The 15,727-nt window shown below is 54.4% G+C and overlaps 1 protein-coding gene across 1 annotated transcript in view; it reads left to right on the top strand.

Annotated features, from left to right (window-relative positions):
* SCN11A (sodium voltage-gated channel alpha subunit 11) overlaps positions 1–15,727 on the top strand; it is a 238,289-nt gene that overhangs the window by 16,816 nt on the left and 205,746 nt on the right. The window lies entirely within an intron of this gene.

The following is a 15,727-nucleotide window of genomic DNA, read 5'->3' as shown; positions in this document are numbered from 1 at the left end:
CCGGTCGGGGCGCTGGATTCTGTCCCGGTTGCCCCTCTTCCAGGCCAGCTCTCTGCTATGGCCCGGGAGTGCAGTGGAGGATGGCCCAGGTCCTTGGGCCCTGCACCCCATGGGAGACCAGGAGAAGCACCTGGCTCCTGCCATTGGATCAGCGCGGTGCGCCAGCCACAGCGCGCCAGCAGTGACGGCCATTGGAGGGTGAACCAACGGCAAAGGAAGACCTTTCTCTCTGTCTCTCTCTCTCACTGTCCACTCTACCTGTCAAAAAAATTTTTTTCTGGAAAAAGTGGAATTCAAAGTCAAGTTTATTTTGGTGCAAAAAAGTTTTGAAATCCATGCACAGTTTTCTCACAATATGCATTTTCCATGAACTGTTTGAAGCACGTGTCTGCAAATGACCATCATGGCAGAGCCCGGTATTTCAGGGATATTAACTATGTTTATTAAATGCTCTATTATGGGTTGAATTGTGTCTCCCCCAAAGATGCTAAAGTCCCAACCCCAGTACTTGTGAACATGACCTTACTTGGAAATGGGATCTTCAAGGATGGTCAGGTTAAGATGAGGACATCAGGGTGGGAAATTTGGATACAGAAACAGCCATGTGCGCAAGAACACCTGTGATGACGGGGGAATGGATCTGGGGCGATGCATCAGCAGGCCCAGGCCCGCAGAGATGGTCTGCAACACTGTAGCAGCCAGGAGAGAGGCCTGGATTCTACCCCGAAACCCTCAGAAGGAACCAATCCTGCTGACTTCAGACCTCCACAGTGTAGGAGAATACTTTGGTTATTATCAGCCACCCGTTTGTGGTACTTGTCATGGCAGCCCTCAGTACTTGCTAACTATCCTAATCCACTTGGCAGGTGTCTCAGGGTGTGCACAGTGGCCTGGGCGTGGGGGAATGCCCTGCACGCAGCCTGACTCTCCATAGATGGTGTCAGGTGAGCAAGGCAGCATGAGGTGGGGCCATGCTCAGTTTGTCAGGGCCCAGCCTACCTCCTGCGGTCCCCCATGGATTGCATTCCCAGCTCTCAAGCTCCCCAGTGCAGGGAAGAAGGTTTTCAGAAAAAGGGGCCCCCCAGGTGAGTGACTCGTACTCAGTGGTGAAATCTCAGACACCATGGGCCTCGCGGTGAAAGATCTCAAGTCCAGGAGAGACCCTCCCGGACTCCGGCAGGAGTGGCGCCTGCAGCCTGTGCGCTGTCTGTGCCAGACAGCAGGGAGCCTTCCGAAGACAAGGCGGCTTCTGCACCCAGGTGAGCACCTGGGGCCTCCAGGGAAATCAGGGAGGCCTCAGAGAGCAGCTGGAACCTGAGAGCTGCCAGGACTCAGGGGCCCAAGGGATCTGTGGTTGCAGCTTGGAAAACAATTAGAGTGGGACTGACTCACCCCAGCGGCCAGGGTGGCCCAACAGTGCTCCCCAGGGACCCCAGCAGCAAAACTCCCTCAGGGTGATTTCCAGGAAAGGAAAAGCAAGCCCCAAACAGATCAGCACAGCTGTGGAGACGGGTGGGCGACTGCTCTGTTGTTTGTGTTGCCTGTCGGGGTCTAACCAACCCACCCAGGGTATCTGATGTTATCTAACAAATCACCCCCGCCCAGTGTGACGCATGGCTGTTTTCTGTGTGGTTTCTGTGGTCAGGACTCCAGGGCCAGCCTAGGTGAGCGGTTCTGGCTCAGGCCCTCTCCAGCGGCAGCTGGGCTTCCGCGGGCGCTGCTGGGCACACACGTGTGGGGGGTTTGCTTCCACGGTGGCCTGCTTACCTTGCTGTTGGGAGGAGGCCTCAGTTCATTGCTTGCTGCTGTCCAGATGCCTTCGTCTTCAGCCCATGGGCCAGATGACGTCCAGGACTGAGGAGGGTCTTCAGACGTGAGATTTCGGTGCTAAAACCAGGAAAGTGCCGGGCAGCTCCGGGGCAAGTTGGTCAGCCTGCGTGTGCCTCTCCACAGGGCTCCTCCCAGGGTGAAGCCTGATCTCAGAGAGTGACCAAGGCAGAAACCTCAGGTCTTGTACAGACCAACCTTGGAAGTAACACACCAGCACCAGCACCCAGCACGCAGCTGTTTTCTGCTGGTCTCGTGCTAGCTGGTACAAAGTGTGGGAGGAGGATGCTGGGGTGTGTTAGGAGATGAGGATGCCTGGGCTGCTGTGGGGGCTCCACATTGCCACAGAACTTAGCTTCAAACAACTGCCACGTTAGCTCTCTCCTACCTGTGGGTGGGCAGGCTCAGCAAGGTGACTCTTCTGTTCCTCCTGATGCTGGCTAGAGCTGCACTCGTCTGTGCTCAGTGGGGCTGGCACCCTGGCCCAGAGCTCCCCGCCAGGCTGGTGCTGGTGCAGCTATGGGTTGGACGTTCCGCTGAGGCTGTCAGCAGGAGAGGCCTGGTTCTCATCCATGTGGCCTTTCTACGTGGAAAGGGATGGATTCCGCGAGCTGGTGCTGCAAGAGGGAGAAAACAGAAGGTGCTGGTTTCCCTGAGGCCTGGCATCAAAAGTCCTGGAACATCGCACTCTGCTGCCAAAGAGATAATCACCATATAATTTCAGTACACAGCACCCCAGAATTTTTTCTATGCAAAAATAATCATTTCGTTTTTCTAAAACAGAGTGATTCTGCCCACACTGTATAGTGTGAGCTGTGAGGAGTGGAGAGGGTCAAACAAGTCCTCTCAATGGAGATCCCAGGACGAGGGGTCAGATCATAGCCATTCCTGTGGTTTTTTTTTTTTTTTTTTAAGATTTATTTATTTATTTGAGAGGCAGAGTTACAGACAGAGAGAGGGAAAGACAGAGAGAAAGGTCTTCCATATACTGGTTCACTCCTCAGATAGCCACAACAGCCAGAGCTGGGCCAATTGGAAGCCAGGAGCTTCCTCTGGCTCTCCCAGATGGGTGCAGTGACCCAAGCACTTGGGCCATCTTCCACTGCTTTCCAGGCCTCTAGCAGAGAGCTGGATCAGAAGTGGAGCAGCAAGGACTTAATTCAATGCCTACATGGGCTGCTGGTGCCCCAGCCATAGGCTTAGCCCACTATGCCACAGCGCTAGCCCCAGCCATTCTTGTTTCTGGAGCACCGTGTGAAGGGCCATATGTGTGTCACTTAAATCTCCTATCCAGCTGACGAGGAAGGCATTGTCTTCATTTGGTGGGCAGGGAAACTGAGATGACAGGAGGTTGCTGTCCAAAGACTTAGAGCTACAGTGAGTCCCACATCCGTGCTGGGAGCCACTCGCTCCCTATGGGAACACTTGCTCTCAGGACACGCCTCCCCAAGCCCAGCTGCCGAGATGGGGAAAGCCCAGGCAAAGAGGCCAGGTGCAGACACTTCAGCCCACAGCCCTGTGGAGCTGACAGCTGAGCACCGGGATCAGTTGCCAGCCCCGGGAATGCGTCAGGTTGGAATCTTCAGCCCCACTCAGCCCCTTGATGACTACAGCCACAGCTGCCATCTGACGGAGCTCAGTAGAGTGAAGCCGGTCCTGAGTGGTGAGCACTGGTGAGACCGTGGCTATTTTTAGTCACTGAGTTTTGGCAGATTTGTGCCACAGCAGTGGGCAACCAAAACGGGAGGGAGCTGCTTAACCTCGGACCAGTTCTTCCTGGGGCAGTGGCTGAGTCAGGGACCCCCCACCCCCGAGATCCTTGCTGGGCCCCGCGCATGAGGGTGGGTCGCATGTGAGTTTTCTTGTGCCCTTCCCCAGCTGGGGAAAAATTCACTGAGTCACAAGACTGGGAGGACAAACTCTGTGTGAATGAGCTAACAGGAATCTGGGCAAGAGTCCCAGAGTAAATCATGTTGATTCTCAGCCCAGAGGAGGCCTTGCCCAGTGCTGTTCAAACTCACGTAAACAGTGCTTTCCAGCTGATTTGCTACTTTCAAAATTTTCCAATTTCAAAAAAGTAACTATAATAAAATCACTTTAAAGCAAACAACAGACATTTAGCTTCCTGCCAATGCAGACCCTGGGGGTAGTGGTGATGGCTCAAGTAAGTGCCACCCTCGTGGGAGACCTGGACTATGACCCCTGCTTCTGGCTTTGGTCCAGCCCCCTCCCTGTTGTGGGTGTTTGGGGAGTGAACTAGTGGATGAGAACTTTGTCTCTGTGACTCCAATAAATAAAAGCAAGAGCTGCACTCGGACATAAGCTAAACACTGCACAGCTCCTGAGGGGCATAAGTAGGCTCTTGTCCTTGGGGAATGGTGACCACAGTCCTGGGACACAGAGTGGTGACAAGATGACCTCGAGGGAATCCCCTGTGGCACCTGGACCCCAAACTATATTTCATTTTGGTTTCTCTCTCCCTTTTTTTTTTTTTTTTTTTTTGACAGGCAGAGTGGACAGTGAGAAAGCGAGACAGAGAGAAAGGTCTTCCTTTTGTCATTGGTTCACCCCCCAATGGCCGCGGCGACTGGTGCGCTGTGGCCGGTGCACCACGCTGATCCGATGGCAGGTCTCCCATGGGGTGCAGGGGCCAAGCACTTTGGGCCATCCTCCACTGCACTCCCGGGCCACAGCAGAGAGCTGGCCTGGAAGAGGGGCAACCGGGACAGAATCCGGCGCCCCGACCGGGACTAGAACCTGGTGTGCCGGCGCCACAGGCAGAGGATTAGCCTAGTGAGCCATGGCACCAGCCTTGGTTTCTCTTTAAAGTCTCAATTTCATGGGAAAAGTTTTCATTTGTGTCATGTATGGATTTCTGTAGTTCATGGATTTGCTTCTGATTACTTCTAAGTAATCCTACAATCAACTTTTTTTGAATTCTGTTTCTTCAGTCTCTTCATCTTTGCGTTCTAGTACTGAGGTGTCGTGTTCTTCTGGGGGCGTCATGTTGTCTTCCTTCTTGTTTCTTGGATTGCTGTGTTTAATTAGGCATTTGTGGAGACACTTGTTGGTTCATTTCTTTATCTTTTCCCTGTGATGGCTTGTATGTTTGGACTATGCCCGTGTGGCTTAGCAGAGTGCCTGCTCTTTCAGTGAACACCCAGGAGAGGTTCAGGTCTGTTGGCGTCATCTCATGCTCACCTCCTCTCCTCCAAGAAGACCAGTGCCCAGGCGCTAGCCCCGGTGGGTACAATATTCATCTGCACTGCCACAAGAACCACACAAAGGATCCGTGCAGTCCTCACTGTGAACACCAATCCTGCAGCAGTGACCCTCACCAGGGAATCAGGGAGCCCTGAGCGTGGGGAGACACCCACAGTGACTGCTCAAAGTCCCAGCCACACCCTGTGCCCTCCCACACAGCCACAATGTTTTCACAGTCCCGGCACACAAGCCTCCCACCGTCACGAGCACCCAGCCCCCTGTCAATGCTCCCAGCCAGAACCGGCTTCTCCTCTGTGCTGGTTGCTGGGTGCAAGGACACCGGCACAGCTGTTATGTTTGTCCAAAATGGTGCTGCCCTCTCGGCTAGTTACAGGATGCTGGTGCTGGGCGGCTGGGAGAGAGAAACATGCCCCCGCTTTTCTTCTCTGGGTTGGCACGGACACTGCCTCCCACGGGCCGCACCCAGACTCACCAGAGGCTCTCCCCGCAGCTCCATCACCAGTGGCCTGGGCTGCTGCAGGCTGGTCTCACCTCTCTGCGAAGCTGGTGCGGAGTCTCAGCTGCCGGGTCCTGAGTTGTTCGCATCCACACCTTCCACGTAGGTCCACAGTGCCGCTCTAATTTGCATACAGTTTCCTCTGCCGTTTTCTCCCAACTTCCCTGAGACTGCAGTCTCTTTCCACCATCTTTGTGGAGCCCAAACTAAATCCAACTCCTGCCTCCCACAGGGCAGGTGAGGAAGCTCAGCGGGCTCAGGACCTCCTCCAACCTCACTTCTCAGTCCTCTCTGGCCCAGCAGCTCTGATCTCAGAGCATTGAAAGAATCCGGGGAGGACGCAGAGCCTGCGATTTCCGGAGCCCCTCCCGAGAAGATTCCACAAGTCTGGGGGGGGGCGCAGCGTCTTCACTTGAGCAGCGGCCAGGCGGTCTCTCTGTGGATGGGCCCCTGCAACCTCAGCCTCCCCAGAAGTGTGAAGAGAGGACCGGCAGGAATCTCCAAGCCGTACCTCCGGGACCAGATGGGCCTGGGACTGGGCAGAGTCTCCAGAGCCAGGGAAGGGTCTCACAGCCCATTGAGAGCAAGTAGATTTTTTTAAAGGTTTGTTTATTTGTTTGAAAGGCAGAGTGACAGAGAGGAGAGTGAAAGAGATCTTCCATCTACAGCAAGTGGGTTTTAAGTTGAGCTCCCTACAGGGCTGCTGTAAAGTTCTGTCACCTCCACCCCACCAGTTTCATCTTTTTAGTGCTAATTTATTTTCATCTACTGGAAAAGCAGAGCAACAGAAGAGAAACAGAGAGACCCTCCATCCACTGGTTCACCAAGTGGGTGGGCCAGGCCGAAACCAGGATCCTGATCTCCCAGATGGGTGGCAGGAGCCCACGCTCTTGAACCATCATCCCCAGCAGTTTGTTTTACTATAGTAGGTTTCCAAGAAAGCATTAGAAGAAAAGACTTGATTACTAAATGCTCCCCCATATGGTTTTTTAAACTCATACTGGCAAGGAGGAGAGAAATTGGAATCCCTTACATCGCTGGTGGGGATGTAACACAGGGCAACCACTGGCTTACGTGTGGCCGCTCCTCCTGGGTGGAACATAGAGTGTTACCATCCGACCAGCAGGTACTCGAGAGAACAGATGGCAGAAGTTCAAACAAGAACTTGTAGGCAACAACTTACAGTGTTCGCAGCAGCAGCAGCAGCACCCCTCACAGTAGCCAAGAGATGGAAATACCTCCTACACCCGTCAACTGATGACTTAGTACACAAAATGTGCTACATTCCAACAGCAGAGAGTATTCAGCCACGCTCCAGCATGGACCAGCCTGGAAAACACGGTAGTGAGTGAAAGACATTAGACAGGGAGGTCGCATTTCTATCAGTCCGTTTGTATGAAGTGTCCAGAACAGGCAAACCCAAAGAGACAGATGGCCCGAGGGGTTGCCGGGGCCGGGGCGGAGTAGTGGGGGAGTGGCTGCATAATGGATATGGGGCTTCTTTTTGGAATGATGACATGCCCTGGAACTGGAGGAGATGGTGTACTCATTGAGAATATATTAAATTTCAGTTATGGCAAATTTTACAATTTAAACTTAAAAAAACAAACAACTAAGTTGTATTTGAAGGCAGAGGGACATGGAGAGTGCTCGCACCTGCCGATTTACTCAATGCTCCCAACAGCCAGCTGGGGCTGAGCCGAGGCTGAACCTGGCAGCTGGGGATGCAACCCGGGAATCCCATGTGGGTGGCGGGAGCCCAGTGACTTGAGCTGTTGCTGCTGCTTTCCTTCTATAGCAGGAAGCTGGAGTCGGAGGGAGAGCTGGGTGTTGAACCCACGTACTCTGATGTGGGGTTTGGGCAACTCCTTTTAAAATTATTTGTCTATTTGAGAGGAAGAGAGACAGGGAGAGGACCCGCATGCACTGGTTCACTCCCCAAATGCCTAGAATGGCTAGGGTAGGGGGCTGGCGGACTGAAGCTGGGAGCCAGAAACTCAGTCCAGGTCTCTCACACGGGTGGCAGGGACCCAACTACTTGAGCCCTCACCGCTGCCTCCTACAGCCTGCCTTAGCAGGAGCCATCACAGAGCTGAAACCACCAGGTGCTCCCGTGTGGCACACAGGGGTCCTAACTGGCAACTTAACCACTTAGGCCGAACACCCACCTCGGTAATGGTGAATTTTACTTGTGTTTTTACCACAAGAAAAATCCCAACACACAGATTTAGAACAACCACTTCATTTTTACTACGAAGGAAGTTGAAGTCAGAAGAGGAAACAGCCTGGAGAGATCACTCAGTGGCGGCCAGGGCCACTGACCCCGCACCCCCCACCACGGGCTGCCTCCCGTCCTCAAACAAGGCCTGAGCCACACGCCCCCCACCCCCAGCCCACAGTGCACCTCCCCTCTCTTCTGCACGGCCAGTGATTGCTCCCTTCAAGTGTGATGAACGAAAGGCAAACCCCATCTCGCCTCTTCCCACACGCCTGTCTGCAGCTGCAGCCGCCTGGCAGGTGGGGAAGGGCTGGGACGATGGGCTCCTCGCGTGGTAGCCATTGCTCAGGTTCCTAAACCGAAACAGAACTCAGCAGCGGAGAGGTGAGAAAGCAGCCAGCTCTGCCTGTGTGCCCAGGGGCTGCCTCGCGATGGGAACGGGGAGGCGACCCCCCGAGTCCTGACGTGACCTGCTCCTCTTAGCCTGGAAGGCCACTGACGCCCGGATTTGGAGTAGTGGAGGTAGCGGGATGAATCCGGACACTGAGGCACACCGTGTGGTGTGTGGTGCAGCAGTGACGGGACGCTCACGTCCCAGATCAGCTCCTCGTTCCAGCCTCCTGCTGAAGCACCCCCCGAGGGGCAGCAGAGACGGCGCAAGTGCTTGAGCCCGTGTCACCCACGTAGGAGCCCAGGGTGGAGCTCCTGACTCCTGGCTTCGCTTGGCCCAGCCCCAGCTGCTGTGGGTATCTGGGGAGTGAACCAGCAAGTAGGAGACTGCTGTCTCTGCTTCTCTGCTTTTCAAATAAGGGAAAATAATTCAACATGTACCAATCCGCCAGCAGCGGTGCAGTTTCTGAGTTGGGAAGGAGAGTTTCCACAGGCAGCAGTGGCGGCCCGGAGTGCTTTCACTGAAGCAGCCTGGCCCAGCCGGGAAGGGCAGCCGAGGGTGAGGAGCGTAGGAAATGCTGCGGGCCCTCGTGGCACGGAGCTGAGAAGCCCTGCAGAAGGCGGCCTGCTCTGGCGCTGTTTAAGCCAGTGCTCCCAAAGTCTTTTGACCCCAGAAGTCCTTTCTCCCCTCCTACAACTCATTCATACCCCGGGAAAGCCATGTTTCCGAGAACACTCTGGGAAATGCTGCCCCGATGCCCTGGGGAGGTTGGTTCCGGCCGCCGGGCCCTGCAGCGAGCAGACGGGAGAGATGGAGTCTGCTGCGATCACCCAGCAAACACACCCTTGATTGTGCTCGGGCTCCTTCCCACACTGTCAGCCTGTGGTTCTCCCCATGGCAGCAAAGGCAACGCTGACCCTTCCCAGGCATCCTCCGCTGGAGCCCTTCCCTGCCACCTGTGCGAGCCTTCCCTCCACTCGTCCCACAGACGACGGCATCGCCACCGGAGCGCAGGTAAAGGGGCTCTCTGGCGAGCTCAAGCCCGGGCTGCAGGCTGCAGGCCTCCACACCTGCGCGCTCTGTCCTGCTCCACCGCCCCGATTCCACTTCTGTTCTTGGGAAGTGGCTTGAGGAGCTGTTCTGGGTCCGAAGGCAGAGGCCTTGCTTTCCCGTCAGGAACTGCAGAGGCAGTCCACCCTCCACACCACCGAGTCTGAGTCTCCTTTCTGCTCTGCAGGACATGGAGGCCAAGGGCAGCACTGCCCCGTCTTGCTGGCCGTTCCTAGAGAGCCAGAAACTGTCCCAGGAGCCCTCGCCACCCCCACCTCCAGTGGGGTAGGACGGTCCGGGCTTGGGCTGTCCGCTGCTGCTGGGCCCAGGGCAGCCTTCCCCCAGCAGGGGAAGAAAGCAGCGGCTTTGCGCAGGCCCCCAGGTGCTTCCTGGCACGGATGCGTGCGCACATGCGTGTGCTGTGGCGGGTGAGGCCAGGCTTCAGAGCCGCTCTGAGTCGCCGGGCTCAGGGCCCCCTCGGGTGTACACCCGGGTCCCGTCTGCCTTCCTGTGCAGGCGGTGTGGTTGGCCCCTGTTTGTCACCTCCAGGTCTCAGCGTCTAACAGGCCTCGCCTCTTAGGAAGATGTGTGCGCCAGAGCTTGGCCCTCCAGGGGCCTCGGGTGACTATGCTCATCTTCTACTCCTCTGCCACCGCCAGCCCCCAGCCCCCAGCCCCGGCCCAGGAAGACAGTGGCAGACACGGGGAGCCGGGCCGCCCAGGCAGGCCGCCCCTAGACCTGCAGGCCCCGCGTGCCCACAGGTGCCCGTTGAGTTGAAGGCTGGCCTCTGCAGCGGCTGAGGACTGTTCTGGGCACGGAGTGTTGGGGTGGGTGCTGATTGGGTGGCAGTCGCTGCTGGGGGGCTCCTCACACTCTCTCTTCTCTCTCCCCATGCTTTCCTTGCCATGCCCGTTTTGTAACTGACGTGTGTTCTGTTTATCAGACAGAGGTCTCCCACATGAGTGGCAGAGATCCAAGCACATGGGCCATCACCTGCTGTCTCCCAGGATTCGCATTAGCAGGAAACTGGAACTTGGAGCTGAACTGGCACTCTGATATGGGATTCATGTGTCCCAAGTGGTGTCTTAACTACTGTGCCAAATGCTGACTCCTCTCTGACATTAAGTGTTATATAATTTTTAAAAAAGATTTATTTATTTATTTGAAAAGAGTTACACACAGAGAGAAGGAGAGATCTTCTATCTGCTGGTTCACTTCCCAAATAGCCACAACAGTAGGAGCTGGGCCAATCTGAAGCCAGGAGCCAGGAGCTTCTTCTGTGTCTCCAATGCGGGTGCAGGGGCCCAAGGACTTGGGCCATCTTCTACTGCTTTCCCAGGCCATAGCAGAGAGCTGGATTGGAAGTGGAGCATCCAGGACTTGAACCGGTACCCATATGGGATGCCGGCACTTGGCCCCAATATATAGAGAATTAAACAACGGTAAGTCTGGAACAAAGAAAGGAGGAGAAGGTCCCCTCCATGCATTTCACTCAGCAGAATTTCTTAAGTCCCCACTATGTCTTAGATTTTCTCTTAGAAGAATAAGGTAGTATCTCTCTCTCCTGGAGCTCACGGTCAGTGGTCAAAAAGGGTCGGGGGGAGACATCGGCCACAGCAGTTAAGATGCTGCTTGAGGGGTCGGCGCTGTGGCACAGTGGGTAAAGCCATCACCTGTGGCACTGGCATTCCACATGGGCACCCGTTCAAGTCCCAGCTACTCCATTTCTGATCCAGCTCTCTGCTGTGGCCTGGGAAAGCAGTGGAAGATGGCCCAAGTGCTTGGGCCCCTGCACCTACATGGGAGACCCAGAGGAAGCTCCTGGCTCCTGGCTTTGGATCTACCTAGCCCTGGCCTTTGTGGCCATTTGTGAAAGAAGATCTCTCTCCCTCTCTCTCTCTCTCTCTGTCTACTCTCTCTCCCTACCTTCCTAACTCCCTCATTCCCTCTCTCCCTCCCTCCCTCCTTCTCCTGTGTTTCCTTCTCTGTAACTCTGCCTTTCAAATAAATCTAAAAAAAATATGCTGCTTGGGATGCCCACATTCCATAACAGAGTGCCTTGTTTCAGGGCTGGCCCCACTTCTGATGCAGCTTCCTGCTAATTCGCACGCTGGGAAGACATCACGTGATGTCTGAAGTACTTGGGTCTCTACTACCCATGTGGAAAACCTGGATCGGATGGAGCCTGGCTTCTGCCTAGTACAGCTCTGCCTATTGTGGGCATTTGTGGTTGTGGGGAGCAACTCGGACTAGACTGAGTTACTGGAATTAAGACTTATTCTATGCATCTGCTCTCCCACAATATGGCGCTGGGAGAGGACGAAACAGCTTCTACACAGCTGCCTCCAGTTCAACCAATAAACTGTAGGACCTGCTCCTGATTGGAGGAGAGCAGCGTACTCAGCGTGTGGGTAGCAGAGTTGGGATTGGTGGAAGAGGACTATAAAGGAGGAGAGAGACAACATGCACCAGGAACATCTATCTGAAGGAACACCTGAGCAGCCCCCGAGAGAGCCGGCCGGCGGTGTGCCGCTCCCCCGCGGAAGTGGGGAATGTGGCCCGGGGAACCGCCCTTCCACGGAGGTGGAGGGACTGTAGCCAACCCGGGAAGAACCAGCAGCAAACCCGGGGAGGGCCGAGCAGACAAAAGAACAGCGCAGGGTCCTGTGTCGTTCCTCCACGAAGAGGGGGAGCGACAGTGGTGGAAGATCTCTGTCACTCTCCATCTCTCTGCCTTTCAAATAAAGTTAAAATAATTAATTTAATAAAAAGATATGAGGCCGGCGCCGCGGCTCAATAGGCTAATCCTCCACCTAGCAGCGCCGGCACACCAGGTTCTAGTCCTGGTTGGGGCGCTAGATTCTGTCCCGGTTGCCCCTCTTCCAGGCCAGCTCTCTGCTGTGGCCTGGGAAGGCAGGGAGGATGGCCCATGTGCTTGGGCCCTGCACCCCATGGTAGACCAGGAGAAGTTCCTGGCTCCTGCCTTCAGATTAGCGCAGTGCGCGGGCCTCAGCGCGCCAGCCGTGATGGCCATTGGAGGGTGAACCAACGGCAAAAGGAAGACCTTTCTCTCTGTCTCTCTCTCTCACTATCCATCTGCCTATCAAAAAAAAAAAAAAAAAAGATATGAGAGAGACCGGTGCTGTGGCATTGCGGGTAAAGCTGCAACCTGCACTGCTGGCATCCCATGTGGGCACCAGTTGGAGTCCTGGCTGCTTCACTTCTGATCCAGCTCTCTGCTATAGCCTGGGAAGGCAGTAGAAGATGGCCCAAGTGCTTGGGCCGCTGCACCAACGTGGGAGACCCGGAAGAGGCTCCTGGTTTCTGGCTTCAGATCAACACAGCTCTGGCTGTTGCAGCCACTGGGGAGTGAACCAGCGGATGGAAGACCTCTCTCCCACTCTGGTCTACCTCTCTGTAACTCTGATTTTCAAATAAATACATAAATCTTTTTAAAAAGAAAATGATATGAGAATATTTGGAGCTCAGTATGATAGAGGCATCAGAATATTGACTAGACACAGTATAATCTAATTAGCCACATGTCTGTATTAGATATTTAAGTTATTTATATATTTTTCCAGTTCATATCCTGGCTGCTCCTCTTCTGATCCAGCTCTCTGCTTATGGTCTGGGAAAGCAGTAGAAGATGGCCCAAGTCCTTGGGCCCCTGCACCCACATGGGAGACCCAGAGGAAGCTCCTGGCTCCTCGCTTCAGATCAGCCCAGCTCCAGCTGCTGTGGTCATTTGGGGAGTGAACAAGCAGATGGAAGACCTCTCTCTCTGTCTCTGTCTTTCCCTCTCTCTGTCTATAACTTTGCCTCTCAAATAAATAAAAAAAAATTTTGAAAAAAGGCATTCATTTATTTGAAATGCAGAGTGACAGAGAGAAGGGTGAGACAGAGAGAGGGGCAGGGGGAGATATCTTCCATCCACTACTTAAATTCCCAAATAGCAACTTCCAGGGTCTCCCACTGTGGGGAGCAACTCGGACTAGACTAAGTTACTGGAATTAAGACTTATTCTATGCATCTGCTCTCCCACAATATGGTGCTGGGAGAGGACGAAACAGCTTCTACACAGCTGCCTCCAGTTCAACCAATTAACTGTAGGAGCTGCTCCTGATTGGAGGAGAGCAGCGTACTCAGTGTGTGGGTAGCAGAGTTGGGATTGGTGGAAGAGGACTATAAAGGAGGAGAGAGACAACATGCACCAGGAACATCTAAAGGGAACATCCGGGTAACATCTGAGCAGCCCCCGAGAGAGCCGGCCGGCGGTGTGCCGCTCCCCCGCGGAAGTGGGGAAAGTGGCAGGGGGAGCCACCCTTCCACGGAGGTGGAAGGATCAGCAGCCAACCCGGGAAGAACCAGCAGCAAACCCGGGAAGGGCCGAGCAGACAAAAGAACAGCGCAGGGTCCTGTGTCGTTCCTCCACAAAGAGGGGGAGCGACATCCCACATGGGTGGCAGGGACTCAAGCACTTGGCCCATCTTCTACTGTTTCCCAGGCATGTTAGCAGGGCGCTGGGTCAGAAATGGAGTAGTGGGAACTCCAACTGGCACTCATATGGGATGCTTAACCTGCTGCACCACAGTGCCAGTCCTTGTTTATATGTTTTTCTTTATTACAGATAAGATCACAGTGAACCTTTGCATGCATATGCCTTTCTCTGCCTTGGATTGTTTTCTATCTCTCCCTGAAGGTTTGACTTTGGATTTCTGGAGTCCAGTAATGCTGCACGTTGTATTGTCCAAGGACTGCCACAGCTGTAGCTCCCACCCCATACGCCCTTGCCACCGTTCTTGAAAAGGGACACACGTTCCTCCTCTTGATTCTGGACTTCTGACTTCAGTAATGCTGCACGTTGTATTGTCCAAGGACTGCCACAGCTGTAGCTCCCACCCCATACGCCCTTGCCACCGTTCTTGAAAAGGGACACACGTTCCTCCTCTTGATTCTGGACTTCTGACTTCAGTAATGCTGCACGTTGTATTGTCCAAGGACTGCCACAGCTGTAGCTCCCACCCCATACGCCCTTGCCACCGTTCTTGAAAAGGGACACACGTTCCTCCTCTTGATTCTGGACTTCTGACTTATTCCTCTGATAGAGTACAGTGCATCTGTTGCCTGGCTGTCTTGGGATGCTTGTTCGTCAGGTAAGGTGTTCAACTACCTTGAGACCACCCTGCTGGAAGGCCACGGACACCTGCTCCCGATCGCAGCACAGTGGAGCTCCCAGCAGGAGCCAGCAGCGCCCGGCAACCAGGTGAGTGAGCCGTCTGGGACTCACTCACATCAAGTGAAGCCCCCAGATTGCTCCCACCGCAGCCCTGGGGCCCCCAGGAGGAGCAGAAACAAGGTACCCTCTCTGTCCTTCGTTCACAGAGTCCAGGGCATCCTAAAATGATCGTTACACAACAGGGACAACTGAAATGCAAAGGTTTTCATGATTCTTGGTACATTTTTAGAAATTGCTTTCCATTCCACCGGCCATGTCTGAGCGTACCCCTTTCCATCACGCACCTGGCTGGCTTTGAGCAGTCTCACTTCAGAAGGGATCCTCGGGGGTTGCACATTTGGCTTAGCAACTAAGCCACCACTCGGGACCCAAATCAGAGTGCCTGGGTGTGAGGCCTGGGGCTACGCCTGATTCCAGCTTCCTGCTCAGAATCAGGAACTTGGGTTCCTGCCACCCACGTGGGAGATGCCTCCCGGCTTCAGCTGGCCTAGTTTCAGCTCTTATGGGCTTTGGGGGAGTGAATCAGCAGATGGGAGATGTCTTCGTGTCTGTATGTTTCTCTGCTTCCCAAAACAAGTAAATATTTTAATAAATGTGCACTGGATGGCATGTCTTCATGTCTTTCCATGGACTTCACCCTCTGAAGGAGGCACAAAAGCCGAATGATGCCTGTGTGTCTCTGGGCACCTGGAAAATCCAGTCTTCTTGGGAGGTGCTTTTCTCCTGCGGGGATCTGATTTCTCTTAGATGTGAAACATAGCTCGATACTGACTGGTCATGTGACCTTGGACCTCTGGGTCTCAGTCTTCCCGTCTATAGAAGAGGAAACCAGTCTTCTAGTTTTCTTTCTTCTTCCTTCTCCTCTTTCCTCTTTCTTTCTCCCTCAGCTTATTTTCCAATTTTCTCATAAACCTCCGCCCTCGTCTATTAATCTTCCCTTGCGAGATTCTTAGCATTTGGCCACGCATCCTCCCTACCGTGGCTCAAGAGGCAGTGATGTTTTTCTCAGTAGCAGAGACCAGGAGAGAAGGCAGCGTTGATTGATTCCGTGTCAGCCGGGGCGTTCCGTGCTCCGCATGAGGAAAAGGGCAGTTTCCACGGTGACTGAGACTGGTGTGTGCGGACAAGGTGAGGCCTGCAGTTAGGAGCTGCCAAGCTTGCAAACCTCACAGGCTTCCTGCGCCCCACGCGGTGCACGCCCCTCGCCAAGCTCTCCAACAACAACCGACTTGTGGCCCAGTGCTCCGAAGATGCTTAGTGATCAGTGCAGCTATAAATCGG

The sequence above is a fragment of the Oryctolagus cuniculus genome, chromosome 4, assembly GCF_964237555.1.
Source record: "Oryctolagus cuniculus chromosome 4, mOryCun1.1, whole genome shotgun sequence".
In the NCBI taxonomy this organism is placed as follows: Eukaryota; Metazoa; Chordata; class Mammalia; order Lagomorpha; family Leporidae; genus Oryctolagus; species Oryctolagus cuniculus.
The sequence above is the reverse complement of the archived record's forward strand: the minus strand, read 5'-3'. Positions and strand labels throughout refer to the sequence as shown.